General features: G+C 43.8%; 1 long non-coding RNA gene across 2 annotated transcripts in view; it reads left to right on the top strand.

Moving 5' to 3' along the window:
- Nucleotides 1-20,222, top strand: part of LOC132372759 (uncharacterized) — a 106,366-nt gene that overhangs the window by 25,377 nt on the left and 60,767 nt on the right. The window contains exon 3 of one of the 2 annotated variants that reach the window (XR_009505250.1): nt 8,574-9,612. The exons of the other annotated variant lie outside the window; for it this stretch is intronic. This is a non-coding gene — a long non-coding RNA (uncharacterized LOC132372759). Of the gene's footprint in view, nt 1-8,573; nt 9,613-20,222 lie in introns of those variants that run through there. 2 annotated transcript variants of the gene reach the window in all.

Genomic DNA, 20,222 nt, shown 5'->3' with positions numbered 1-20,222 from the left:
GCTTATTTCACCTAGCATAATATCTTCCAGGTTCATCCATCTTGTAGCATGTGTCAGAATTTCCTTCCTTTCTAAGGTGGAATAATATTCTATTATATGTATAGAGCACATTTTGTTTACCCATTAATTTGCTAATGGACACTTTGGTTGCTTCTATGTTTTGAGTATTGTCAGTAATGCTGCTATGAACATGGGTGTACAAATATCTGTTCAAATCCCTGCTTTCAGGTTTTTTTTTTTTTTTTTTTTTTGTATAGACCCAGAAGTGGAACTGCTGGATCATATGGTAATTCCAATTAATTTTTTGAGTAACTGCCATACTGTTTCCACAATGCCAGCACCATTTTATATTATCACAAACAATGTACTAAGGTTTCAATTTATCCACACCCTCACCAACACTTCTATTTTCTGGATTTTTTTTTTTTTGATAGTAGGCATTCTCATGAGTGTAAAGTGACATCTCGTGGGTTTTATAGTAATTTTTAAAATGAAAGTTCTATTTTTCTGACTAACACACAGAGTTTGCTTTTGGTAAATATTTGTGTGGTACATATTTTTGTATTCTTTACTTTCAACTTTTCTGTGACCTAATGTTTTATGTGAGTTCCTTGGAAACAGCAAATTATTAATTTTTCTTTTCATATCTAATCTGACAATCCTTGTCTTTTAACTAGAATGTTTAGTCCACTTATATTTATTGTTGTAATTGGTATAGAGTTAATTATGGCAAGTTATTTTATGTTTTCTATTTGTCCTCCTTTTTAAATTAAAAAATTCTCTTTTCTTAAATCCTTGGGAATTAGTTTATTTTTTCATTCCATTATTTTCCTTCTGCTGTTGTAAAGGAGTAAACTTTGTTTTTATTCTTTTAATACTTAGCCTTGAAATACTTTAACAGGCACACTTAACTTTCTGAAGTCTAAATTTAATAACTTTAGCTTCCTTCCAAATAATATAAGGACCTTATAACATTTTAACTCCAGGCACCTCCCTTTTAGCTTATGTGTTTTTGTTGTTGTTGAGTGTTTTAGCTTTACCCCTCTCTCTCTGACATTAGTCTTTATTGTAAGGTTGTATGGTTTATTCATTACTCCTTCTGTTTCCCTCTATGTGTACGGAGATTCACTAGCATGACACTTCCAGCCTTTCTCTGCCTGACTTAAACTAATGGGTGAATTTGGATGGGAAACTAGGCATGTGTAGCCTTGTCTTTTCTTGAGAGGGAGTTGTTTTCAGGAAGAACACATATGATTCTTTTCCTCCAAGCTGTAAGTCTTACAGAGGCAGGTTCCCATGTACTGGGCAGAAGGGAGGGTGAGGGTGCAGCTGTGGAGACCTGGAACTGCCTGTGACTGGCTGGGTAAGTTGGCCTAATTCTAGGGTTCAACATTATGAGATATATTTGCCTGCAGATATAAGCTACATTTCCCAACGTTAGTTTTGTCGATAATAAAAGCAAAATTTTGTCCTTCTCTCTGCCTTCTTGTATGTTCTTGTTTTACAATCCATTCATAATCCATATATGGAAAAGAAATGCTTTTTATTGGGATCTCTAAAACCTTAACAAATTTCTGTTATTGTTATTTTTGTTATTATTTTATACAGTAATTTGTTAAGGTTTCCTCAATATTTGCCATATTCTTTGCTCACCTTTACTCCTTGTGTCTCAGACTTTCCTTCTGGGATAACTGTCCTTCTTCTTAAAGTTATCTTTATTTTTTTTTTAATTAATTTATTTATTTATTTTGGCTGCGCACAGGTTTTCTCTAGTTGTGGTGAGTGGGGGCTCCTCTTTGTTGTGTTGCGTGGCTTCCCATTGCAGTGGCTTCTCTTGTTGCGTAGCACGGGCTCTAGGTGCGTGGGCTTCAGTAGTTGCAGCACGTGGGCTCAGTAGTTGTGGCTCGCAGGCTCTAGAGCGCAGGCTCAGTAGTTGTGGCGCACGGGCTTAGTTGCTCCGTGGCATGTGGGATCCTCCCGGACCAGGGATCGATCCCGTGTCCCCTGCATTGGCAGGTGGATTCTTAACCTCTGCGCCACCAGGGAAGTCCCTTGAAGTTATCTTTTATTTGTTCCTTTTGACAGGATATATTTCTGGTAAACTTTCTCAATTTTGTTTGAATTAATTTTGTCCTTGTTCTTGAGAGATGGTTTCATACTATGTACAATCCTGTTATTTATTTTTTCAGAAGATAGCATTCCACTGGCTTCTGTCTTTTATCAATATTATTGCTGTTCAGAAGTCAGCTGTCAATCTAATTATTGTCCCTTTACAAGCAATCTCTGTTTTCACACTTGGTGAAAAGACCTTTTTGTCTTCTGTATTCTGCAGTTTCACAGTGATATTTCAAAGTATGGCTTTAAAAAAAAAACAACCCAGATTAGAATTCACTGAGAATCCCAAATCTGAGAATTCATTTCTTTAATTAAATTAGGAAAATTATCAACTACTTTCTCTTCCCTATTCTTCTGTCATCTTCTGGAACCTCTTCCTTGTTTCTCAGCTTCTTATATTTTCCATCTTTATTTCTGTCTGTATTGTATTCTGTGTAATTTCTTTAGATGTATCATCCAGTTCACTAATTATTTCTCCACCTATGTCTAACCAGCCATTTAACATATTGATAGAGTTTTTAATTTCAAGTTTTATGCTTTTTATTTCCGTAAGTTTTAATTGACTCTTTTTCAAATCTGCATGGTCTTTTTCTGTATAGTTTTTCATTTTTATTCATATTTTCAATTTTCTCTATGTTAGATATACTTTTTTCTGTTTTGTATCTGATAATTTTCAAAATCTGGAGCTTTTGCTAGTCTACTTTATGTTGTATCTGCTCACTCTCACTCATGGAGACTTACTTCTTTGTGTGTGTGTGTGTGTATGTGTGTGTGTGTGCGTGTTTTGATCAAAAGTTCACGATCCTTGAAACCTTGTCACTGGGAATTCTTTGAGGACTTGCTTGAGGGTGAAGATTTTAGTTTGATTCTGTCAGGCTCCTGAGTACACCACCAACCTGGGACCACTTTGGATGAAATTCTCAGTTTGACGTTTTTCTGGCCATGCAGGTAGTGTTAACTGAAGCCACAAACCTGTGTGAGGACTGGTTTGCTGCTAAGATTTTTCAAGGCAGCCGTTCCCCCTCCACCCAGAGTTGAAGCTGAGACAGACTCATTTCCTCTCTGACCCCTTTTCAGGGCAGATTCTTTCTAGCTCACCCTTTCAGTGGTTTCTGATGGAAATGCCCACCTTGTGTGCACCTGAGACTAGTCTTCTAAAACTGAAGCTCTTCTTTCCCACAATTGACACAGGATGCCTCAGGGCTGGCCTCAGGCCTCAGGGCTGGTTCTCCTCCCAGCACCCCTGCTCCAGCTTTGTTTTTAGCATCTGAGAATTTCCTTTTCTTTTTCATAAGCCCAGTCATGCATTTAAGAGGACACTTTTTACATTTAATCTAGAACTTTGGGATTTTTTTTTAAAAGATTTATTGATTGATTGATTGATTGCTATGTTGGGTCTTCATTTCTGTGCTAGAGCTTTCTCTAGTTGCGGCAAGCGGGGGCCACTCTTCATCGCGGTGCGCAGGCCTCTCACTATCGTGACCTCTCTTGTTACGGAGCACGGGCTCCAGACGCGCAGGCTCAGTAGTTGTGGCTCACGGGCCTAGTTGCTCCGCGGCATGTGGGATCTTCCCAGACCAGGGCTCGAACCCGTGTCCCCTGCATTAGCAGGCAGATTCTCAATCACTGCGCCACCAGGGAAGCCCAGAACTTTGGGATTTTTGGTGGGAGGGTGTCAGGACAACTTTTTGCTAGACTAGAAACCTCTTGCAGGGCTCCTGCATCCTCTTTGCGGCAAGAGGGCACACTTCTCTTTTCTCATACTTGAGCCTTCTTTTATAACCGCACCCCTCACTCCAACAAACAGCTATTCCATTTCATACAATTTCACATCAAGGAAGCAGAGGAGAAAAAAAGAAATGATGTTCTGTCCTCCCCTTTACCAACTTAGAATATAAACACTCCAAGAGCGGGCACTTCTTTAGGAATGCTTTGTATAGTAAGTAACTGCTCTTAATCATGGGCTCTCACTTGTTTCCACAGATCTGTGTGTTGAATTGGATGTTTACTACCTTTAGATGTACCTTAGATAGATTGTGGAGTTGAGCTGGCTATTTAAAGGCATCCCTGATTGACTGTTTGTATATTAAAAGACATGCTTTGGTTGAATATCATAAGAAATTTTGCTTAAAGTGGGATACTTTTGGCATTGTGCAGCCGTATGTGGATTTAACTAGCACAAGGTAACTTGGGGAAGCCCCTGGCATTATTTTATTGGCCGAAACAATGCCTCTCTCATAATTTATATATTTGTCACCCGACGTCCATCACCCAAACAAAGGGATAGGTAAAGCCATGTTTCTTGGCCTCTGAGAAGTTGCCTTTGCCTGCTGCCTTTCAGCCAGAATGGGCTGGGGACCACGTCAGGCTCACTAGCCAGACGGGAAGGTGCTTTTGCTGAAGTCCGGTCCAGCAGGAGGATGACAGAGTGGTTGATGTGCTTCATTATCCTAAGAGAACAGCTCTCATCACTTCTGTTATTTCCAGGAACAGCTACCTTCCCTTGTTTCTTTCAGCGGTAAGGGAGTGCTCCCAGAGTGGAAGGCAACCCAGCAGCTTTGTCTTTTTTTTTTTTTAAAGATTTTTTTTGATTTGGCCCATTTTTTAAAGTCTTTATTGAATTTGTTACAATATTGCTCTGATTTTATGTTCCTGGTTTTCCGGCCGTGAGGCATGTGGGATCCTAGTTCCCCCACCAGGGATCGAACCTGCACCCCCTGCATTGGAAAGCAAAGTCTTAACCACTGGACCGCCAGGGAAGTCCTAGCCCAGCAGCTTTGGACATTTATCTGCATCATCCTTCTGGAAAGCACCACCAGTATTTAGTTTGTTCCTCTCATCCAAAGCAGGGATGCTCATTTCAAGAGAGCAAAGGAGTGTTTCCTCCCATGCCTTCCTTCCCTGTGCTGTGCATAGTACATCCCGAAGACGATGGGGGAACCCAAGGGATCCCGTGAGCAATAGGCCCCAGAATTATTTAGGGAATTAGGATTGGAAATGAGGTAAACGTTTCCAAAGCTTTGCAAACCATTCTCACAAACCTACAGAGGACAGCTGCAGAGCTTCAAAATGAGAAAGTATAAAATAGTAAAGAACGAGATCAAACCAGATGGGAATAATCACAGCAGTGAATGATCACTTTTCATTTTTGGAATCCTTTAAAGCTGTGCATTGCCTTTGTCAGTACCAAAGATTCTAAGGAAAAGGTGCCCATTCATCAACTGTGCTAAGATTTTTAAAAAATGGATCCTATGCTTTGAGTTTAAAAAAACGTTGAGCAGACGTATGATCTTTATGTTATTTCTGAAAACGTAAGGCCGTTTAGACCTCCTTGCAAGCATCAGCATTCTCACAGTAACCCATTCATCAGCGGAGCCAGCAGTCAGACAGTGGTTAGGCTGTTTGTTGTCTTCCGCTAATCCAAGCGATGGTCTTTCATAAAGCTGCTCCTCTGTGTGCCTCTTCATCCCTAGCTGTCATTTCTTCCACTCCCCCTGAGCGTCTGCATGTCGAAAGCACCCTGGAGCTGCCTTTTCACTGTGCAAGCGCTTGCAGTCTTAATTAACGTGTCCACGTCTGTCAGGAAGCGCAGTGTCCTGTGGCATGTGGCAACATTGATATGGATTGCAGTCTAATTTCGAGCAGCTAAATGTCAGGAGAGCAGAGGCCACCCCGTTTTTGGACCTTGACTTTGAAGGCCGGTCTTGTTGCTAGGCTCCTCATCCCCTCTACCTGCTCCCACGGAGTCGAAGAGAAATTCCCCACAGCTGGAAGAAGACTTAGCACACCATGGCAGCTTCCCTTCACTTCCTTGGACAATGGGAGAAAGTAGCTATTGTTGGCAGCTCCCGAGGCAGCCATTCTTCCTGGGTAGAAATAAGAGGAGGTATCATTTCAACAGGATCTTGAAATATGGGTAAACCTCATCAAATATGGAAAGGGGTGTTTTCAGGGGGTTCCACTTCTGGCTATGAAGGGTACTTACAACAGACCAACATTCCTACCACGAGCAATCGTAAGAGCTGGATAAAATACCAGACACCTGTTTGAAGGCATTGGTGAGTAACCAAGGCAACCAGGATATGGTCTCTGCTTCTCCCTTCAGGGCATTGATGATTCGTGGCATGGAGCCCAGAGGCAGAAGTGCTGCCCAGAGCTTCCGGCAGTCTCAAGGTGCTGGGGACACACTGAAGTCCACTGCCACCAAAGCAGTGAGGATGTGATAAAAGATCGTGAATGGAGACATGTTTTACAATCCCAGTTTGTCACTTAATCAACAATAAATGAGAAATAAAACTTCAGTAAGGTACTTGCTCGGCAGCCCATGCCTTCCCCTCCCTGGACAGACAAATCTTCATCAGAAAGTTCTTGATGAGTGTGGAATCAGATTCTGGTGGGGGTAGAGTTGCATGTTTCCAGTCCAATGCGGTGAGCCTGACACAAGGGCTGGCTGCTCCATGATGGGTGGCTCCAGCCCTGGAACAGGCACCGTGTCCCTGGACGGGCACCATGTCCCTGGACGGGCACCGTGTCCCTGGATGGGCACCATGTCCCTGGACGGGCACCATGTCCCTGGAACAGGCACCGTGTCCCTGGACGGGCACCGCTGATTTGACCCTCTGGTCTCCCCTTTTCTCTCTTTTCTATGATCACCATTCTTTTAGTTTGCACAGAATTCCTTCAAACAGGGTAAAATATGATTAATTTGGTTTCTGCTCACTAACGTACACTCACATTCGAGTCCTGTCTCCCTGAGACTCCAGGGTGTGCTGAAGCCAGCTCGTACTGGTTTGCCAGAACTGACTGTGCATGTCTCTTCCCAACTCTGCAGCCAATTATTTTGAGTTAGTAGCTTGAATTGGCCGTGGTGGAGCATTGACACCATGGAAGCTGTAAATATTACACATCAGGACTTCTTCCCAGAGAGCCCCTTGTTAAACATTTACCAGCACACCACTGCCCAGATGTCTTCATTGGAGTTTGGGGGGATAGTCCAAAATCTTGGGTCTCACATTTCTAGAAATTTCCCTGATTACTCCTGCAAATCGTTCAGTTATCATTGTCCAAGGGTTCAAGAGTACATCTTGGAGAGCAGCCTCATTTCTCTTATCTCTGGATTCCCAGGGGAACATTCTACTTTTGCCCCATGAACCAGCAAAGGCCAGACTGTGAACAGCCTTGAAGAGCAGTGTAAGACGAGTGACAAAGGAAGATGAGCTCGGAAGCTGCTGTACCATCTGGGGAACGGTGACAGAGGCCTGCATGGGACGCACACGCATCTACCGCCTGGATGGCCATTTCATCTGAGAGCAGCCCCATTCTACCACTTGAGGAAACATTCTCCCAGAATTACTGAGAATCTCGAGGATTCTCAGGATGCCACTATACATCAATCCATTGACACTTCTCTCTCCACACCTGTCTTCCAAATTAGTCAGTGTTTTCAGGGCCCTTGAATCCCAGGAGATAGATATTTTTCAGAAACAGACCCTTAGGTTTGTTATGCAAAAACTAAGTCAAATCAACCACCCAGAGGACGGAAAATCTTTGGTCATGGAGTGACAACTGTCGATGAGAAGAATTCATGGTTTTTACTGTGTTTATTTCTACATGAGCATCTCAGATGACTATTCTTACTAATCTACATCAAAAGTCTATTTCTTGTAACCTGAGATTTTTCCCTGTTAAGCCCTGTAATGACGGTGTCCTGAGCAAGAAAGTTTTTTGTTTTGTCTTGTTTTGTTTTGTTTTGCCTCAGAGTGTAGCCTAAAGTACAGTTCTGATTGCCTTGTAAATAGGATGTTCCTTGAGTAATTATCTCAGCGACCATGGGTGGTTGTAGTTGATTCAGAAAAGTCTCCTTTTGGAGACAGAGTCTGTCCACGCTTCCCATTAAGTCATGAAGACCAAACCCAAGAGTGAGTTTGAATACTTATTCAGTATTCACGCAGGGTGATTTGATGGCAGCAAAGAGGACTGAGAAAAATAAACAGCCGTCAGCACAGAAGAACCTCATTAAATCAGCTGATGAGAGCTTGTAGCTTCTCATATTTACAGTAACATGACGGTGTATAAATCAGCATCCTCCTCGAAGGCCAGACCCTCCAAAGAAATGGGCTTTTAAAAAAGGAAGATGCAGAGCTAAAATATTCATATACTTTCTTTTCAAATAATACCTACCTGTGCAGTCCTCTGAGCTTTTCCAAAGATACTTCACCTGCATTTTTTGTTTTGTTTTGTTTTGTTTGTTTGTTTGTTTTTGGCTGCACCACACGGCATGTGGGATCTTAGTTCCCTGACCAGGGATCAAACCCGCACCCCCTGCAGTGGAAGCCTGGAGTCCTAACCACTGGACCGCCAAGGAAGTGCTAGTTACATTATTTTATTGAAATTCTTATAACACATGAGGGGATGAGATGGGCAAACTATGTTGTATTTCTGTCTTCTCTCACCTGCAGGAGATGCTGAGGTTCCAAGAATGATGATGCTGGATCCAGGTGGCCCAGCAGTAGAACCACAGTAATTCAGGTTCAAGATTCTCGGCTTGGCATTTATCATGCTGACTGCGAGGCTCATGGCAATTTATTTTTGTGAGTGAAACGTACTTAGCTATAGGTGGATGTTTACTTTTGATAAAGATGGTGATAGAAGTAGCAAAAAGAGGGGTCTGGTGTGGTTGGGATTGGGGGACTGACATTGAGGCTGGTGTGGTGGCTTGTCCCAGCAATGGCTCCGACAGACCCCACGCCTGGAATTCACCCCCTGCCTGGGCCCCTCCCACTCTGGCCCTGTGACTCACTTTAACCGATACATCGGGGCCCAAGGATGCTGCACCAATTCTGGGTCTAAGCCTTAAAGATGTTTTTGCACTTTTGGGAGCCCTGAGCTTCCATGTAAAGAGCCCAGTTACCCGGAGAGACCACGTGAAGAAGCCACATTGAGAGGGAGAGGCCCTGAGGCTACAAGGGGAGAGAGAGACAGACAGAGGGACTGACAGGGGAAGGAGGGGGCCCCAGATGAGCCCACCCACCATTCCGGTTGTCCCAGCCATGGCACTGGACACATGGGCAAAGCCATAGCAGAGGTTTCAGCCCCTGCTGCCATCTGACAGCAGCTGCATCCATCAGAGACCCCAAGGGAGACTGGCAGAAAAACTGTTCAGCTGAGCTCTAGTTAATCCCAGATCATGAGAAACAAAGAAATAGTTACTGTTTTAAGCCAATAAGTTTTGGGGTGGTTGTTATGCAGCAAGAGATACACGAAACAGCTAGAGAAGATTTCATGTATTCATTCATTCACTCATTGGTCGTTTACTAATCATCTACTATGCTCCCATCACTTTCCCTTCTTGTTGCTTTCATCTAGCAGCATTCCAATCATTTCCCTTCGTGCAGCTTTAGCACCCGGCTGTCTGTCTTCCTCTACACCAGCTGGAATTTTGATAGGGATTCCACTGACTCTGTAGATGGGGACTATTGCCATTCTAACAGTATTAAGTCTTCCAATCCATGAGTACGGCTGTTTTTCCATTTATTTAGCTCTTCTCTAATTTCTTCCAACAATGTTACATAGTTTTAAGTGTTCAAGGCTTACACATCTTTTGTTAAATTTCTTCCTAAGGATTTTATTCTTATTGATGCTGTTGTAATTGCAATTGTCTGTCTCATTTTCAGATTTTTCATTGGTAATGTATAGAATACAGTAGACTTTTGTACATTCATCTTGTATCCTGTAGCTTTGCTGAACTTGTTTATTAGTTCTAATAGTTTTTGTGGATTCCTTAGGATTTTCTACATATAAGATCGTGTTTGTGAATACAAATAGTGTTACCCTTTCATTTCATTTCTTTTTTTTTAAAAAAAAGATTTATTGGGCTTCCCTGGTGGTGCAGTGGTTAAGAATCCTCCTGCCAATGCAGGGGACACAGGTTCGAGCCCTGGTCCAGGAAGATCCCACATGCCGCGGAGCAACTAAGCCTGTGCACCACAACTACTGAGCCTGCGCTCTAGAGCCCACAAGCCACAACTACTGAGCTCATGTGCCACAACTGCTGAAGCTCACACTCCTAGAGCCCGTGCTCTGCAATAAGAGAAGCCACCACAATGAGAAGCCCTCACACCGCAATGAAGTGTAGCCCCCGCTCGCCGCAACCAGAAAAAAGCCCACGTGCTGCAATGAAGACCCAACGCAGCCAAAAATAAATTAAATCAATAATAATTTATTTATTTAATAAATAAATAAATTTTAATTATTATTAATAATTATTATTTGATTTAATAAATTAAATAATAATTTATTTATTTCTGGCTGTGTCGGGTCTTCGTTGCAGCATGCGGGATCTTCGTTGAAGCGTGAGGGATCTTGAGTTGCAGTGCACGGGCCCTTTGTTGTGGCGTGCCGGCTTCTCTCTAGTTGTGGTGCTCAGGCTCCAGGATGCATGGGCTCTGTAGTTGTGGCGCGCGGGTTTCAGAGCGCGTGGGCTCTGTAGTTTGTGGCACATGGGCTCTCTAGTTGAGGCGATTGAGCTCAGTAGTTGCGGTGCACGGGCTTAGTTGCCCCCCGGCATGTGGGGTCTTAGTTCCCTGACCGGGGATTGAACCCACATCCCCTGCATTGTAAGGCAGATTCTTTACCACTGGACCACCAGGGAAGTCCCATACCCTTTCATTTCTAATCTGAATGGCTTTTATTTCTTTTTATTGCCTAATTTCCCTGCCTGGAACCTCTAGTAAAAATGTTAAAAGGAAGTAGCAAGGGAAAACATCCCAGTTTTGTTCCTGACCCTGGGGGAATCCTAGGGGGATTCAGCCTTTCATCATTAAGTGTGATGTAACTGTGGGTTTTTCACTGATACTCTTTATCAAGTTGAGGAAGTTCCTTTCTATTCTCAGTTTGCCAAACATTTTTATAAAAAAGTGAATTTTGTCAAATGCCTTTTCTGTGTTTATTGAGATGATCGTGTGTTTTTTGTTCTTTATTCTGTTGATACAATATATTAATTGATTTTGAGATGTTAAAACAAACTTGCATTCCTGGGATAAGAATCCCATTTGATTCTGGGATAAATCCCATTTTGGTCATGGTGCATAATCCATTTTATATGTTTCTGGATTCAATTTGCCAGTGTTTTGTTGAGGACTGTTACATAGTATTCAAAAGAGACATGGGTCTATAGTTTTCTATTCTCGGGATGTCTTTGACTGGTTTTAATATCATGGTGATACTGGCCTCATGGAATGAGGTGGGTACTTCTTTTTCATTTATTCACCACAACTCTCAAATGGGAACTCAAAACTGCCAGACAATCCTGCTACACTTCCCTAGTAAATTTACTTTCATACTATTAATAGCTTTTCATCTGTCCTCATATCTAACACTACTTAGTTGATGACTGCCTCATATTTTATGGAGAACAGAGATGTAATTAAATGAGAACTACCCTATTTCCCACACCCAGAGTTACCAAGTCTCTCAGCATCCTTTGCCATGGTTGACTGTTCTCTCCTTGAAATACTTCCTTCTGGAGGCCACTATGATACTGCACTTGTCTGGATCCCTTCCTGCCTCAGAGACTGCCGCTTGTCCACCAGATCTCTAAATGTTGGAGTTCCCTAGGGCTCTGTCCTCTGCTCTTTCCTCTTTTTGTACCTACACCCTCCAGGTGATCTCATGTATCCCTTTAACTTTGACTCAAAAATGTATATGTCCTGCCCTGACCTTTCTCAGGAATTCTAGACTCATATCCAACTGCCTTCTCATTATTGCCATTTGGATGTCTAAAGGCTTCTCAAAGTTAACGCTGCCAAAACCCAACTGTTTCTCCCCTGCACCAGCCCCATCCTGCAGCTGCTTCTCTCCTAGCCTCCCCTGTCCCTGTAGACAGCACTGCCATTAGCTAGGGCATCTTTGATTCGTCCCTTTCTCTCAGATCCCATTTTTTTTTTTTTAATCAGACATTGAGGATTCTTTTTTTAATTAATTAATTTATTTATTTTTGGCTGTGTTGGGTCTTCGTTTCTGTGCGAGGGCTTTCTCTAGTTGTGGCGAGCGGGGGCCACTCTTCATCGCGGTGCGCGGGCCTCTCACTATTGCGGCCTCTCTTGTTGCGGAGCACAGGCTCCAGACGCGCAGGCTCAGTAGTTGTGGCTCACGGGCCTAGTTGCTCCGCGGCATGTGGGATCTTCCCAGACCAGGGCTCGAACCCGCGTCCCCTGCATTGGCAGGCAGATTCTCAACCACTGCGCCACCAGGGAAGCCCCTCAGATCCCATTTTTAAACAGAAAAATTCTGGTTTACTCCACCACCGAAACATAACCTGCCGTATTCAACTACTTTTATCCATTTCCTCTGCTTAAAGATTCCCTGATTTGCTTCCTCTCACACCTGTTATCTCTGAATGCAACTCTTGCTCGTTTTGGTGCACTGATGAACTTTCCTTCCTTCCTTCCTTCCTCCCTCCCTCCCTCCCTCTCTTCCTTCCTTCCTCTCTTTCTTTCTGAAACAAAAGTCAACTTGGGGTCTTGCCTTAAAGAAAAAAATATATGAATACAAGTACTACTATCTTTTTATCAGGAAATAGAATGTCTGGACAGGGATGGCATATACAGGTTGTGCACTGCACAAGTCCAAGGGTGCAAAATGGCATGGTGGTATTCAGCAGCCCTGTAATTATGTATTTTTTTATGAATATATCTTTTATATTATTTACTATTTTATTATTTATTTATTTATGGCTGCATTGGGTCTTCGTTGCTGCACGCAGGCTCTCTCTAGTTGCGGACAGCGGGGGCTACTCTTTGTTGCAGTGCGTGGGCTTCTCATTGAGGTGGCTTCTCTTTGTTGCAGAGCACGGGTTCTAGGCATGCGGGCTTCAGTAGTTGTGGCACACGGGCTCAGTAGTTGTGACTCGCGGGCTCTAGAGCGCAGGCTCAGTAGTTGTGGTGCACGGGCTTAGTTGCTCCGTGACATGTGGGATCTTCCTGGACCAGGGATCGAACCTGTGTCCCCTGCACTGGCAGGCGGATTCTTAACCACTGCGCCACCAGGGAAGTCCTGTATATTTTTAATTGATAACTTTTATTGTGGCAAAATATAACAAAAATTGATCATTTTAACCATTTTTAAGTGTACAATGCAGTGTCATTAAGTATATTCGCAGTATCGTACAACCTTACCACTATCCATTTCCAGAACTTTAAAATCTGCCCAAACAGAAACTCTCTCCCCGTTAAACACTCACTCCCCATTCCCCCTCCCCCAGCCCCTGGCAACCTCTATTAAACTTTCTGTCTCTATGAATTCTCCGATTATAGGACCTATAGAAATGGAATCATACAATGTTTGTCCTTTTGTGTCTGCTTTATTTTTATGCATTCTTTTGTATTTTTCCATCCTTGAAGAGTTTCGTTTGAAAGTTAAAATTTCAAAGCATTATTTAGCTAGCACACAGGTTAACATTCTACCTTTGAACAAATTTAGTTCAAGGTATTTTTGAAACTAGTTTATCTTTTCTTTATAGTTTATCTTTTTAATTTATCTTGCCTTTTTTTGCAGATTACTTAGCTGTAAATTGTAGTTTGACTCATAGGGTCTCTTAATATTACGTTTTTTTGAAAAGAAGACATTTTACCATGATAAAGATTCTTTGTTTGGTCAAACTTTAGTCAGGCTCCTAAACCTCCTCCTAGGCCAATCTGGGGGTCCCTGTTAAATCTAGCTTTGGCAAGCACCCTGCTAAGTCGATTTAACCAGAACCCCCATCCTTGATACTTGATCACCCTCGATAATCTGATCTGGTTCCTCACCACCACCACCCCCCGCCCCCGGCCCCGCACCAGGTGATGCCTTAACAGCCTGGCCTGTCTTCAGCAAGAATCCTGTTAGGTTGGCTTCGCCAGAATCCCCCTTTCCCCTGATGTTTCCTCTTAGTCAGTTTCCATCCACTGACTCCTGCTTCTCCTTGGCTCTAAATCCCCACCTGCCCACCCTGTATTCAGAGCAGAGCCCAATCTCTTTCCCCCGACTGCAGAATCCCATTGCAGTGGTCCCTGCACATATCATGATGGTCCTGAATAAAGTCTGCCTTACCGTCTTTAACAAGTGTCATTGAATAATTTTTTAAAAATCATTGCAAATTAAATTCATGGCAAAGTCTTTAATATAAAAAGAAATGTATGTGGGGGACTTCCCTGGTGGCGCAGTGGTTAAGAATCTGCCTGCCAATGCAGGGGACACGGGTTCGAGCCCTGGCCCAGAAAGATCCCACATGCCGCAGAGCAACTAAGCCCGTGCGCCACAACTACTGAGCCAGCGCTCTAGAGCCTGTGGGCCACAACTGCTGAGCCCATGTGCCACAACTACTGAAGCCCGCACGCCTAGAGCCCGTGCTCCACAACAAGAGAAGACACCACAGTGAGAAGACCGCGCACCGCGACGAAGAGTAGCCCCCGCTCGCCGCAACTAGAGAAAGCCCACGCACAGCAATGAAGACCCAATGCAGCCAAAAATTTAAAAAATAAATAAATTTATTTAAAAAAAGAAAGAAATGTATGTGACTTTCATCAACCATTTTTCTTTTCTTTGTGACCGTAGCAGGAGTTTAGATTTTATTTCAAAAATGTTTTTTCCCATTCACACCAAGACCAGATTCCACCCACCCCCAACCCGTCACCAGCCTTTTTTCTTTTTCCACTGATTTCCAGTCTAAGCCAGAGTTCATACTTCCTGCCAGAAAAATCCAATCAACTCTCCCTGCTTTGCAGCCAGACCCAGTCAGCTCTGCATTGGTGCCCAGGTTAACCGCAGGCCTCAGGAGAGAGAGGGTGGGAACAGAAGGTCCCTCATCATGGGCTTCATGCACTGCTCTCGAAGGGCACTGCCAAGTCTGTCCTGAACGTCCTTCCCCTGCCCCACACTGCTGCCCCCCCACCCTTTCTCCCAAGACTGAAGACAGCCAGTCTCCTGACTTTGCCATCTTTTGGAGAAAGGAAAGAACGGTCTCACATACCTCTTGTTCAGGATTATAGGTTTAAAGTCAGCTTGGATTGGCTGCTTCTGGACTTTTCTCCTCTTTACCTGCCTGCTAGTCTTTGTGCTAGGAGCTACCAGGACAGAGTCTGCCTCAGTCCTGACGATGGTGATGGTGATGATGGTGATGATCATGGTGATGGTGATGATGGTGGTGATGAGATGATGATGATGGTGATGATGATGATGGTGGTGATGATGGTGGTGATGGTGGTGATGGTGATGATGATGATGGTGATGGTGATGATGATGATGGTGATGGTGATTATGATGGTGGTGATGGTGATGATGGTGATGGTGATGGTGATGATGATGATGGTGATGGTGATTATGATGGTGGTGATGGTGATGATGGTGATGATGGTGATGGTGATGATGATGATGGTGGTGATGGTGGTGATGCTGATGATGATGATGGTGATTATGATGGTGATGATGGTGATTATGATGATGGTGGTGATGATGGTGATGATGGTGATGATGGTGATTATGATGGTGGTGATGGTGATGATGGTGATGATGCTGATGCTGATGATGGTGATGATGGTGGTGGTGATGATGGTGATGATGAGGATGATGCTGATGCTGATGGTGATCATGATGATGGTGGTGATGGTGATGGTGATGGTGATGGTGATGATGATGGTGATGATGGTGGTGAGACGATGATGATGGTGATGATGATGGTGATGGTGATGATGATGATGGTGATGATGATGGTGATGATGATGATGGTGATGATGATGATGATGGTGATGATGGTGATGGTGATGATGGTGATGGTGATGGTGATGATGATGGTGATGATGGTGGTGAGACGATGATGATGGTGATGATGATGGTGATGGTGATGATGATGATGGTGATGATGATGATGGTGATGATGATGATGATGGTGATGATGGTGATGATGATGGTGGTGGTGATGATGGTGATGATGAGGATGATGCTGATGGTGATCATGATGATGGTGGTGATGGTGATGGTGATGGTGATGATGATGGTGATGATGGTGGTGAGACGATGATGATGGTGATGATGATGGTGATGGTGATGATGATGATGGTGATGATGATGATGGTGATGATGATGATGATGGTGATGATGGTGATGGTGATGATGGTGATGATGGTGATGATGGTGATGGTGATGATGATGGTGATGAGGATGATACTGATGCTGATGGTGATGATGATGATAGTAACGAGCTAACATATGTGCAGCCCTCTCCACCTCTACATATTGGCTCATGTAATCCTCATAACAACCTGAAAGGGTAAGGAAACTGAGGCATGAGAGATTGAGCTGATTGCCCTGGTCACAGTTGAGTATCTGAGGCCACGTCTGAGCTGCAGCTGGCTTCCAGAGCCTGCACTCTGAGCCACAGGAAACTCTCTGGGACCTGCTCCCAGTCTAGCACTGAATCTTCGTTTAGTGGATGCCTGAGCTAAGGTCCTTAAATATCACTCTTCCTTCTTAGAGAAGAACCACTGAGGCCATTTAAGCATTGGCACAGTTGCAACCACTTCAGGTAATTTTATTTGTCATGGAACATCAACTTTTACATGATGTGTCCACAATATCTACTCACCATGATCCTTAAATCAATAAATACAATGTGTTTAAATTGATAAATAGAATGTATTCAAATATAATATAAATAAACACAATGTATCCAGATACGTAGTAAACAAACACAGTGCATTTAAATCAATGAATGAAATGATTAAGGGACCCTAAATGGACACTTACCTGGTTCCAGAGGGTTCTCTAGTTTCAATACTTTCCAGCTAGAAATTCTAAGAGAGAAGTAGTCTACACAATGTCGTATTTCAGTTACTTTCATATTTTCTCAGTGTTTCCAAGAACTTTCTCTGAACTTCTCAGGCCCCTTATCATTCCCTATAGAATTGTAGTTATTTTATTTATTTATTTATTTATTTGTTTATTTATGGCTGCGTTGTGTCTTTGTTGCTGTGCATTGGGCTTTCTCTAGTTGTGGCGAGCAGGGGCTACTCTTCGTTGCAGTGCGTGGGCTTCTCATTGCGGTGGCTTCTCTTGTTGCAGAGCACAGGCTCTAGGCACATGGGCTCAGTAGTTGTGGCACATGGGCTGTAGAGCGCAGGCTCAGGAGCTGAGGCACACGGGCTTAGTTGCATCGCGGCATGTGGGATCTTCCTGGACCAGGGCTCGAACCTGTGTCCCCTGCATAGGCAGGTGGACTCTTAACCACTGCGCCACCAGGGAAGTCTAAGAATTGTAGTTATTTATGTGCCAATTTCATCTCTAAGTGTATCGAGGTCAGGCTTGATCTTTGAGTCATCTGTCTGTCCATCCTCCTTTCCACCCACTAGACCCACCCTTCCCCAGATGGCGTCTAGCACCATCCCTTGCCCATTGTTAGGACTCAGTACATATTTGATGTTTGAAAGAATGAACAGTCCACTAAGACATTGCCTGATGGAAAAGATCCAAGTACACACACCCAAGCTTGTCTCCATGGCCCAAATCAGGATCACTCAGGATTTCTCTATTGATCTTTCACTGTATCCAAAAGGGCTAGACCATGAAGGCAAAGCAGTTACTTTCATTAGAGTCCAAATGAGACTAGTGAAGTTTTATGGATATTTGAAAAAAGACATTTAGTTCAAACAAGGAGTGTCCAGCTCCCATTTCCATCACCACAATCACTCTCCATGAGTCAGTGTTGGGTTTCGGCCTCCATGACCCTGAGATTGTTTCAGTGGTCCCTCCATCCCGGTGCACTGGTCAGTTGCTGTTCCACAGCCTCAGTTCTGAGTCACCTGAAGCTCATGATATACAAGTTCCCATTCGATGGGCTAAGTGTCTTTTCTGCAGGAAGGTAAAACATCCCTCAATTACAGTTGTCATGATTTCTTAAGTAACGCTATTGATACCAGGACTCAGTTCTGGATACATAGGGAATGGCTGTGGTCTCTACCCTCGAATTTATATTTTCATTGGGAATATTTAAAAGTGACAGTAGAAGTTAAATGACAGTCTGAGTTTAGCAATGATAGAAGGCAAGAGCAAAAGCTGTATCCCGGAATGGGACAAGATGAACTCATCAATGGCAGGTCTCAGAATTCAGAGAACAGGAAAGTGACTCTGGGCTGAGCTTGTGTGGGAAGGCTTCACCCGGAAGAGGATGCTCTTGTACTGCCCTGTCACCAGTGGTAGCAGCACACCAGGCTCTCAGTGCGGCAACCCGGCCACTGGTCAGCAGGCTGACCTCCCTTAAGCTCAATAGCCAGACTGATACAATTGTGGTGGGAATCGATGTATAGAATGATTTATACTTTCCATTCCCCAAACCAATTTTTTTCCTACTTCTTATCATTACTTGCTGAATCTATGCGCTAATTAGTAGCTGTCACTTCATTTTCAGCAGCTTAACCTGCTGCTGAAAATTATGACAGAGTTAAAAATGAATGATTACCAAGATACACTAATTACATCTCAAGGGAAATGCCCAAGATATTTAGACTATATCTTTTCTCCTCCTTTGTTGTCTTTCCCTAGTGAGTAAGTTTGCTCTAATCACTTTTGAAGGAAGCAAGTTACATCACAACTCTAGCACCTTGGGGTTTGTATGTGTAAGAGCTAAGTGGAGGATTAGATTCTGTTAGAGTGGCTGGCAGTCTTTGAAATGAGGTGTATCAAGGCCTGGCCCATTTTCTTCCCCACATGCTAGCTGCACATTGGCACGAGGGATAAAATAGGGCAGACTATTTTAGGGTAGGCTTGGTATGCACTTTCCAGCTCCTGATTCAGGGCATGGACTTTTTCAACCCGAAAGGAAGGGATTAAGGTGGTAGAAACAGCTCATGTACCAGCAGAAACTTGGAGCGCCATCTTTGGTACATGCTCAGCCAGCTTCTGTACCAAGACCCCACCGCATCAGTATCTTTGAACTTCCCATCATACAAGTGGCCATATTTAACATTTGAGTTGATAGTTAAGGATTAAAGAACCTGGGTGGGACCTAAGTGGATCGGATTTCTCATATTTTTGTTCTGATTTTCACTAAATAGAATTAGGCTGAGTTTGTTGCTGCTGGCTTCCTGCCTTTCCCTCAGTCCTCGTCTCTACACACTGAGAGCTGCTGACCACAGGCCCCTGAGACTCAAGTCCTGAGGCCTTTTCCCCCTAGCTCTTAGACTGTACTGGGCCTGGGCATTGGACAAGCCAAGCGGGAAGTGCAGGAGAGTTAATGCCCCAGAAGCAGCCCTCAGCTGAGGTTGGATGGGGCGGAGGCGAAGCCTAGCTTCCGTGCTACCCAGCAGAGTAACTCCGAGATGCTGTCTCAGGAGCCTACGTAAAAAGATATATTTTTTTTTTCAGGAATTTGATAAAATGATAAGATTTCATCAACAGTCACCCAGTGTTCAGCAACTATTCATTAATGGTCTGCTGTGTGCCTGGCACCGCTCTGGGTGCTGTGAGTGTGGTGGGAACTGAGACATAGAGGGTTCCTGCCTTCATGGGGTTTACATTCTAGGCAGGGCAGAGCCACAGTCAACAAGTAAATAAATAAACAAGTAAATAAATAAATGAACACGCTGTAATAAGTGCTATAAAGGTTATAAGACATGATCAGCTCTTGGTTATTTCATTCACTGGACAAATATTTACTGAGCTCTGTATGACTGTATGCCAGGTACTGCATTGGGCCTTGGTGACATGGTGGAGACAGGACAGAACAGGTCCCTGAACTCATGGAGATGTTGTCTCTGGTTGGGAAAGATGCAGCAAATACATGAATAGATGTTACAACTGCAGATGACCAGCTGCTATGAAGGAAGGAAATGGGGTGATATCTTGGAACAACAGCAGAGGTGGCTTGTGAGGGGGTGGAGGGGTGGGGTGGGCAACTTAGAGTGCTTCTCACAGCAAGTGCAAAGGCCCTGAGGTGGGAAAGGGCTTGGCGTGTTTGGTGAGAAGAAAGGAGGCTGTGTGGCTGCCACCTGCTGAGCCAGGGAGGGGGGAAAGGAGCAGCTGGAAGCTGGGCCTCGAGGAGACAGGTCGCTCGGCCCCTGGTGGGCCACGGGGAGGGGCTT

This window comes from Balaenoptera ricei, chromosome 10 (genome assembly GCF_028023285.1).
Source record: "Balaenoptera ricei isolate mBalRic1 chromosome 10, mBalRic1.hap2, whole genome shotgun sequence".
NCBI classification, from domain to species: Eukaryota; Metazoa; Chordata; class Mammalia; order Artiodactyla; family Balaenopteridae; genus Balaenoptera; species Balaenoptera ricei.
This window is presented reverse-complemented; position numbering and strand designations above follow the sequence as displayed.